This window comes from Trachurus japonicus, chromosome 17 (genome assembly GCF_045865225.1).
Source record: "Trachurus japonicus isolate A0001 chromosome 17, Traja_1.0".
Classification (NCBI taxonomy): Eukaryota; Metazoa; Chordata; class Actinopteri; order Carangiformes; family Carangidae; genus Trachurus; species Trachurus japonicus.
The window spans coordinates 1578936-1589198 of NC_140923.1; positions in this window are offsets into that span (position 1 = coordinate 1578936).

Below are 10263 nucleotides of genomic sequence, written 5' to 3' on the forward strand. Positions count from 1 at the left end.
TCAATACTGACTGTTACCGATCAATACTCACTGTCACCGATCAATACTGCCTGTTACCGATCAATACTGACTGTTACTGATCAATACTGACTGTTACTGATCAATACTGACGGTTACCGATCAATACTGCCTGTCACCGATCAATACTGCCTGTTACAGATCAATACTGCCTGTCACCGATCAATACTGCCTGTTACAGATCAATACTGACTGTTACTGATCAATACTGACTGTTACTGATCAATACTGACGGTTACCGATCAATACTGACTGTTACAGATCAATACTGACTGTCACCGATCAATACTGACTGTCACCGATCAATACTGACTGTTACAGATCAATACTGACCGTTACAGATCAATACTGACTTGGAAATATTATAGAGACATTTCTGGAAAAAAGTGATACAATTTCTCCAAAAATGTTTTAGCATTTCTAGGAAGAAGTGGTAAAAATTCTCAAAAAATAAAAAACAGTAAAAATTTTCTCAAAAAAAGTGGTATAATTTCTCTTAAAAAATGTTAAAAATAAAAATTAAAAAAAGTTTAAAATTTTCTCAAAAAAAGTGGTAAAATTTCTCAAAAAAAAAGTTTTTTAAAAAATCTAGAAAAAGTGGTAAAATTAAAAAAATATTAAAAATAAAAAAGTAGAAATTTTCTAGAAAAAAGTGGTAAAATTTCTCGAAAAGAAAGTAAAAAAAAAATCTAGAAAAAGTGGTAAAATTTCAAGAAAAAATCGGGGACCCCCTTCAAACCTCTCAAGGACCCCAGGCAAACAAGGTTTTTGTTTGTGGCCCTGCACTCTAAAACAAACACCAAATCACTGGTTAAAACTGAATACAGACGTGTTTATGCCCTCTGAGGTTTGAGGCCATTTTCTCCACTTTTACATATTTTCTTAAATGTATCTTTTAAAGATACTTGCAGATGTAACAATACTCAAGTGTTTTATGTCTAAATATTAGAACCTCCGCTGTAAGCACACTGAGGCCAGTTTGTCCTACAACACTGTAGAAAGAAATAATTTAGGACAAATGCTGGAAATTTGAGGTCTGCTTTTTGAAAAATGTCAAATCCCTTGTGAAAACACTCCTTCAGTCATGAGAATGAACTGTTTTGGTGCTTGAAATAGGATATGAATACAGTAATAGATACGTGTAGAAAACAAGTCTAAAATGACATTTTGTCAGATTGTTTTTTGAGCATAAATGTTGTCATTCTGCCGTTCTATTTTCACCAAATGTCTCAAATGTGAGATAAAAGAAGCTGAATATTGACTTCACATTACATATAAAGCTCATAGCTGCACGTGCAGACCTCAGGATGTTTAAATGACTTGATGAACCCCGGTACCTTTCTGATCATGTGGCCCCCCACCTAACGGCTGTGGCCCTGAACAACCACATAGAGGGTTTATGCCAGGGACCGGGCCTGACGCTGCTGTCCACTCAGAGACTCAGTGGATCTCAGTCCTTGTGTGTGTCAGTGGATGGAAACAGCAGCTCCATGATGACGCCATCTAGTGGACTGGTAGTAGAAGTATTGTTGTAACATTATAGACCTTACTATGGCAAGACATTTTAACATTTAGAAGCTAAGTGTGACTCTCCAGAATCAACATTGTAGATATCAACAACGTCTTTCTGACTGGTCCTAACTACATTTTGAATAGTTGGAGTTTTTATTCCAGATATCTGTAATTCAGTTTTACCTCTTGTCAAAAAGAACATTTCAGATCCACAACTACGTTCTTCCTTCACTGTAACCATTCATGTGTATGGGGTTTGTCATTACAGATATCTACAATTCAGTTGCAGATATCCACTATGTGAATTACAGATATCTGTGACTGAGTTACCACACAGAGTTGTTTTAGAGGGAAATTCATGCAAAACCACTGATGCACGTTGCCTTCAGGGACAGTTTTTCATCAACAGTCTCTGTATTTCCCTCTAAAACAACTCTGTGCGGTAACGTTGTGTTATTATCTCATAGCGTGGTGAATGTGCAGCTCACAACTTGTCCACCAGAGCGTTGTGGAGTTGTTGGATTGTGTATTTGATGAGTTTCACTACAAAGCAGGCAGAGCTATTACAAAAAATAAATACTTTCTTACATCTAAATTAGTTTTTTCCCTCTAAAACTCAAACTGTCTGTGTCTGTCACTGGCTGCTTCTTCTCCATGTTACAACCAGCTGACAGATGTATTATGATGTGTGTTTCCTCTGCAGGTGAAGCTACAGCGTGTGTGTGTGTGTGTGTGTGAGCTCAGCAGCATGGATCAGTGTGAGGACAGAGAGGACGGAGCCCCTCCCTCTAAAACCAAGAGCCAGACCACAGGTCAAAGGTCAGAGTTAAAAACCCTCAGAAAGACTTTTCTCTCTAAACGTCAGGTGTTGTGTTTATTCAAAGACTGGAGATATTTTTCATCAGTTCTTATCAGTTGTTGTTTTTTTTAACTTTATTTTTTATGAAGTTTTCAGTTCTTTTTTCAACAATAAAGGACAAAGAAGGAAACATAAAACAGAGAAAGAAGAACAAAATCATATAGAACAGACAGGTTGACCAGGTTGACATAGGCAGGGCCGTTGCTATGAATTCTGGGCCCCCTTAAAGAATACTAAAGTGGGCCCCTCCCCCTAACTTTTCCTTTTTTTTTCTTAGACTACGTATGTATTATGGTTTTTTATTTAGCCTTCTTTGTTTTGATGCTAATGCAGCATTACACTGCAAAAACTCAAGTATCTTAGCAAGAATATTTGTCTTATTTCTAGTCAAAATGTCATTTCTAGTCAAAACAAATCTCATTCTACTTAAAATAAGACTCATCATATTAAAAGTAGCTTGTTTTTAGACACTATTTACTTCTTTCAAGCAGATTTTCACTTGGAATAAGTAGAAAAAATCTGATAGTGGAGCAAGTTTTTCTTCCTTATTACAAGCACAAAAAACTTACTTTCACTGGCAGATTTTTCTATTTATTGTGAATTTAAGTGAAAATGATCTAAAAACAAGTTAATTTTTAGGTGATGAGTCTTATTTTAAGTGGAAAGAGATTAGTTTTGACTAGAAATGAGACATTTGGACAAGAAATAAGACAAATATTCTAGGAAAGATGTAGAGTTTTTACAGTGTACTATGAGTATTAGTCAGGGTCTTACGCAGAATAAATCAGTCATACAAAGATTAGACTACTGGGGTTTTTTATGGGCCCCACTGGGCGCTGGGCCCCTAGAGTTATCATCACCTTTCTCCCCTAGACAACGGCCCTGGACATAGGCCATACATTAGAGTAAAATGGGGTTATCATTCACACAGACAATGAGTTACACGTTAGAGAATATGAAGTCCACTTTTCCCAGTACTCAGTAAACTGTTCAGCTCGTAGTCTTATAGGACGAAGGTCAGTTTTTCTATGCACTGTTTTTCGTTGACAATGGTGATCCAGTCGTTCTTTGATGGCAAATTTGTCTGCAGCCATTTCCGTGTAATGGCCTTTTTGCTTGCAGCCAAGAGCACTTTGTAAAGATAGTTGTCCTGAGCCATAAGTCCAACAAGTACAGCGTGATGAAAGAAAAATCCACTTTTAAACTGAGGATTGAATGAATTTCTTCAGCAAGCTCTTGCCAATATGGTTGGGCAAACCCAGACTATATGGAAGTGGTCGGCCATTGTCTGACCACATTGTCTCCAGCATTTATCCTGTCCCTGGAAACCCTGCTGTTTAGATTTCAGTTTAAGAGTGACAACAAATGTTATTATGTTCTTCCAGCAGAATTCTCGCCAAGCTCTGGAGTTGGTGGTTTTAGCTTGACTCGCTCAAACGGTTTTCCAGTCATCCTCAGATATCTCCAGGCCAGAGTCCGCCTCCCATTTTTACTTAACCTGGACAGTAGAATGCAGGGCCGGCCCTAGGATGTTGGTGGCCCCCTAAACAAGATTTTTGTTTGTGGCCCTGCACTCTAAGCACAAACACCAAATCACTGGTTAAAACTGAATACAGACGTGTTTATCCCTCTGAGATTTGAGGCCATTTTCTCGACTTTTACATATTTTCTTAAATTTATCTTGTGTAACAATACTCAAGTGTTTTATGTCTAAATATTAGAACCTCCGCTGTAAGCACACTGAGGCCAGTTTGTCCTAGAACACTGTAGAAAGAAATAATTTAGGACAAATGCTGGAAATCTGAGGTCTGCTTTTTGAAAAATGTCAAATCCCTTGTGAAAACACTCCTTCAGTCATGAGAATGAACTGTTTTGGTGCTTGAAATAGGATATGAATACAGTAATAGATAAGTGTAGAAAACAAGTCAAAAATGACATTTTGTAAGAAGCTTTTTGAGCACAAATGTTGTCATTCTGCCGTTCTATTTTCACCAAATGTCTCAAATGTGAGATAAAAGAAGCTGAATATTGACTTCACATTACATATAAAGCTCATAGCTGCACGTGCAGACCTCAGGATGTTTAAATGACTTGATGAACCCCGGTACCTTTCTGATCATGTGGCCCCCCACCTAACGGCTGTGGCCCTGAACAACCACATAGAGGGTTTATGCCAGCGGCCGGCCCTGGTAGAATGGCTCTTGGAGTTTTGTAGTCTTTTATAAATTAGTTTTTATCAGTTGTGTTGTTGTTTCAGGACCCAGCAGCAGAGACCAGACTCTCCTGGACCCAGCTGTCTGTCTTTAAGGAGCGACTCGTCAAAGCAGCTCATAATTGGTGCACAATTTAAAGGAGAACGTCCATCAGCTGATCCCATGTGAGTTGTAGACTTCCTCCCAGGAACTCTGAACAGCTGCAGGAGCTTCTTCTCTGGGAGATGAGATCTTCCTGATGGTCCTATACCCTCATGACTTTCAGTCAAGTTATGGAAACATATGGCATATCCAGAAATGATCTGTTTAGTTATTTCCAGGTCAGAGATTTTATGATAAAAGACACATCTCTGCTTGCTGATGCTACTGTCACACAGACAGAGAAACTAGTGCTTCTTTCTCAGGGAGAAGCTTCCATTAGAGCCTGTTGTGCCGGTCTGAGGGATACTGCTCAGGTCTTGGTGCTCGGACGCTGGGAGTGATGTGGGAGAGGGAGCTGGGTGTTGGTACTGTAGAACTGAGGAGATGTGGGAATAATGCAAGGAAAATAACAGTTTATAACCGGACTAGAACAATGCAACTTAAGATACTGCTGCACATGTCCGTCTCTCCAAACACAGAAAGATGTCTCTCCACTCTGTCTTAAATGTAGAACTGGTGATCTGACTCACTGTGATAAAAAACAAAAGTATTGCAGTTCTTCAGAAGGAGTTTGAACTGGACCCGGTTTCCCTCCTTCTGGGTCTCCCAGTGGCCGTTTAACTGATATATATCAGAAAAAACTGTATCATGTTATGCAATTTAATGCCAGGAAAACTATTCTTCAGCTCTGGATCTCAGATTTGGCCTCCTCAGTCACATTATGGGATGGCACAGGACAACAATGGAATACAAACCTCTGGACTTTCTGACCTGTCTCCTGCTCTTGATTACATTGATGTAAATCTTTCTGCTATAGTGACCAGAGCATATGTATTCTTTATTTAGCTCCCATTGTGTTGTATTATATTTCATCCTGTGCTTTATAACGTACCTGTCACATTAACCTGGATCTGATCTTTCTGTTTGTGTTTTTGGTTTTTATGTTATTCCCATTCCTGTGTATGTTTGTTTATTGAGATATTTTTCATCAGTTTTTATCAGTTGTGTTGTTGTTCCAGGACCCAGCAGCAGAGACCAGACTCTTCTGGACCCAGCTGTCTGTCTTTAAGGAGCGATGGGTCAAAGCAGCTCATATTTGATATACAATTTCAAGACGAACATCCATCAGCAGATCCCATGTGAGTTGTAACTGAGTATGCGTGTGTGTTGTGGAGGTGGAGATTGTGGTTGTGGTTGTTGTTGTGGACAGAGCTGGGTTGACAACCACAGTAACACAAGAGTACCTTGCTGCAGTCAATATGGCCGACACGAGCGGCGCCATACATCCAATCCATACCGGAAGTCTCAAGCGGAAGTTAGTTGCTCTGAGGCGAGCTACAACAATAAAAGCACGTACGTTTCAATCCATACCGGAAGTCTCAAGCGGAAGTTAGTTAAACACCGCTCCGAGGCGAGCTACAACAATAAAAGCACGTACGTTTACACATAATTATGGATTCTTTTTGCAGTTACATGTTTATCGTAACGGTATAATTGACTAGGTAATTAACTTCTCAAGTTTATAGGCTACTGTAAAACTCAGAAGTTAGAAGTCCACTAATCACTAAATATAATGTTAACTTCTCATGGATTAATAACTTCTTCTATAACTTCTAACGTTCAACGTTAACATAAAAATATGGTTGTGTGGTGGGGTTCACTCACGCACACTCTCTCTAGCTCCCAATAGGACTGAATAATATAAATATTGAATAGACTGAATTCTCATTAAATAAACCTAGGATTAATAAAATGAGAATTTACAATATCAAATTAATTGACCACTTTCAGATTAGTCAGTAGTTGCAACATGCACACCACACAGTCATACTTTGACATTAATATTTTAATTATTGGGGAGGTAGAAAAATAGAAGACACAAATAATTGGTGGTACCAGACATTACGCACTGATCATGATCCTTCCTGTCAGGTAAGATGTGACCGAGGAGATAAAGGCCAGTTTGGGGAACTGTGCTGTCTTAAGGAGGCTCAGATTTCTTGACATCTGTAGTACAATCAGTCTGTGATAGCAAGTGTGTTCTTTTATGCTGCAGTCTGCTGGGGAGTAGGGACTTCAATCCTGCTGATCATATTTTAACCCTTCAGGGATCTTCAGGGATGAGTAGGAGCATCATGGACAACATGATGGCCCTGGACATGTGTTCCTGCAACAGAGCAGGCATTTCCTGGGTCTACAAATGTATTCATCATCAGGTTTAGCTATCAAATGAATGCAATAATTAAATTTTCCCATTTTCAGTCCTCTGTTAATCTTTCTGGAATCAAACAAAACACAATATTGCACTTTCATACTGGCAATAATAACTTGACTTGAGTTATTTTTTGTAAACAATGCCTTTATTACAAAACAGAACAAACAAACAGAACAAACAGGTGTCGCCAGGCCATCCTGCTTTGTTGGGGGCACAGTATCTGGTGGTGGTGGGGCTTAAAACAGGCTCCCACTGGCCAACACAACCTCAGCCTTCAGCCTGGTGAGGCCTTCCTCCACGAGGATTCTGATCAAAATCTGAAAAATAGTAACATGATCCAATCGTACAGTAACCTTATGATGCTGTAAAGAGTGTTCTCTTTGTTTTTATGCTTTCCAAAGGAATAAAATTGAACACCCAATAATTTCCTCACAATTCCCATGCAAGCTCGATTGACATTCTTACCTCTGGGAGCATAACATCAAAGACAAAATCGAGGAGGTGGATATCCCCTTTTTTTATCTGTTCCCCCACGCCCGTGACCTCCTCAATGACTCGAAGGACCTCAAAGATCTATTAAAAACAAAAACACAAAGTAAACAAATTAACCGTTGTTACCTCTGAACACACATACATGAGCTAAGCTAAGCTAAGCTAAGCTAATAGCTCGGACAAGAAAGAACAACCTTCACGAGACGTGTCACTCAGTTATTCCACGCATCGCATTTGTAAAAAGCACGAATTACATCCTAAAGATAATACCACACTCGTGGAATGATAATTAAAAAACTATTTTTCTTACCGTTCGTTGAACCGCTCTGTCTACACGAAAGATGGTGGATTTTATGGAATTCTTCCTTCTTCTACACTTTTGGTGCACTACCGCCACCTTCTGTCCTGGAGTGTGAACCAGACTGCACGAAGAACAAACTTCCGCTTAGGACTTCCGGTATGGATTGGATGTATGGCGCCCCCCGTGTCCGCCATATTGACTGCAGTTGGGTCCCTCTCCAGTAACAGGCCAAGATACTGGTGTCACTGAGCAGCTATACATACTGTTGTCTGCTGTGTTCACACTGAAGTGTTGCAACGTTTAAAACATGAAGAATAACAGTCAATAATAAATCATTAATGGTCAGCATGTTGTACTTAATACAGGTGGTTTCACACGGACACATTGATATAGCAATAGATCAAGATCAAGATTAACTTTACTGTCCCAAATTTGTCTTGGACTTACAAACCAGCTGCAGTCATAAATACATAAAACAAGTCATACACGTAATAAATAAATAAATAAATAAATAGATGATAGAAAAGTGCAACATAGTCAGTGGGCAACAGTGCAACAGGTAATAAATGGGGCAACTAGTATTAAAAAGATTAGATAAAAACAACAACCTTACAGCAACTTAGAACAGCATCCCATAAAGTGCGTGCAGTGCTTGTATCTCAGCCTTATCGTCCACTACTTAAAAGTTTAATAGAAGCAGGGACAAAGCAGTTTTTAAATCTATTAAATCTCTCAGGTCTGTGGTCACCAATTCCCCGAGGGTCGAACACAATCTCTTTTCTTTTGTTGGCATGTGATTATCATCGCTCCATTTGACAAACCGCTGTATTTCCAAAAAATATTCAGATTGTCCCATTTTTCTTTCCATGGAAATACAATCGTGGCGTCATCAGAAAATGTAATAATAGCCTACCATTCTCAATTAGAACAGCTCCAAATTTAGAACATTTTAAATCTCTATTGAAAACCCACCTCTTCTCCCTGGCTTTTAACCCTTGACTGATTGTTTTATCATTACAGTTTTATTGTACGTTGTGCTTTTATCCAATGTTTTATCCGATGTTTATTTTCTTTTATTGTGCTTTTATTATTGTGTTTTTATCCAATGTTTAAACTGTAATTGAAATTGTTTTAATTGTAAAGCACTTTGGTCCAAGGTGCTATATAAATAAACCTGACCTTGACCTTGACCTTGACAGAGGAGAACAGGATTAGCAAGGAAATACAACACAGTCTATTCAAAGATTCATGAGCGCTGAGAATGCAGCTAGGACACAGCCGGCTAGACTGACCACAATAGTCAACGTTCAAGCAACGAGCGCCCTCTCTCATACTCATACTCAGGCAGAGTAGATGATAACGATGAGCAGCTGGGCTGCTCATCGTTATCATTGCCAGCACCTGTGCTGGGCGGACTGGCTGCTGGCTGCTGGGCAGCCCCAACAGTGACCACGGGTTTAAGCTAGGAGATGTGGAAAACTGGGTGAACCTTGAGAGCAGGAGGGAGAATTAGACGTAGCCCCAACAGTAGGGCACCTGGGTTGTCCCTGTAGAAAGCATCCAACAAGGATGGGTCAGCGAGGTACGAAGAGTGCACCCTGCATCGTTCTTCGGGGCCATAGCCTTCCCAGTCCACTAAGTACTGGAATCCTAGACCACGGCGACAGACAGTGAGCAGCTTCCGAACCGTCCACACAGGGTCACCATCAGCCAGGACTCAGGGAGGCGGAGGAGCTGAAACAGGGGGAGACAAGGCGCTGGTGGCCACAGGTTTAAGCTAGGAGACGTGGAAAACTGGGTGAACCTTGAGAGCAGGAGGGAGAATCAGACGTACCGCCACAGGGCTAATGACATGGTCCACAGAGTAGGAGCTAACATACCGGGGATTCAGCTTGCGGGCATGAAGTAGCGCAGCCCGGGCGGCCTTCCTGACCCGTCTACACCGGCGGAGGTAGGCCCTGGTGGACAGGACTGCCGCCTCCAGCTCCTGTTGGGGAAACAGAGGGGGTCGGTAACCCAGTGAGCGTTGGAAAGGGGACATACAGGGGCTGTACTCTCCACGGTGTTGAGAAAGTACTCCACCCAGGGCAGCTATCTGGACCAGGTCAAAGGGTTACTGGTGGTGACACAGCGAAGGGCCGTCTCAAGTGTCTGGTTGCACATTGATCTGTGGATGGTGGCCAGAGGAGAGGCTGGCTGTGGCCCCGATTCCCTTACAGAAGGCCTGCCACACCTTCTAGACGAATTGGGGACCACGATCAGACACGATGTCCGAGGGAATTCCATGCAGGCGAACGACATGGAGGGTGAGGAGGTCTGCGGTCTCTGCTTGGGGAGTGGAATAAAGTGGACAGCCTTAGAGAACCGGTCAACCACAGCCAGGATGGTCTCATTGCCCTGGGATACAGGGAGCCCTGTAGCAAAGTCCATACCTGTGTGGGGCCATGGCCGATTGGGGACGGGGAGGGGCTGAAGCAGGCCCGCTGGAGGACGATGGGAAGCCTTGCTCCGG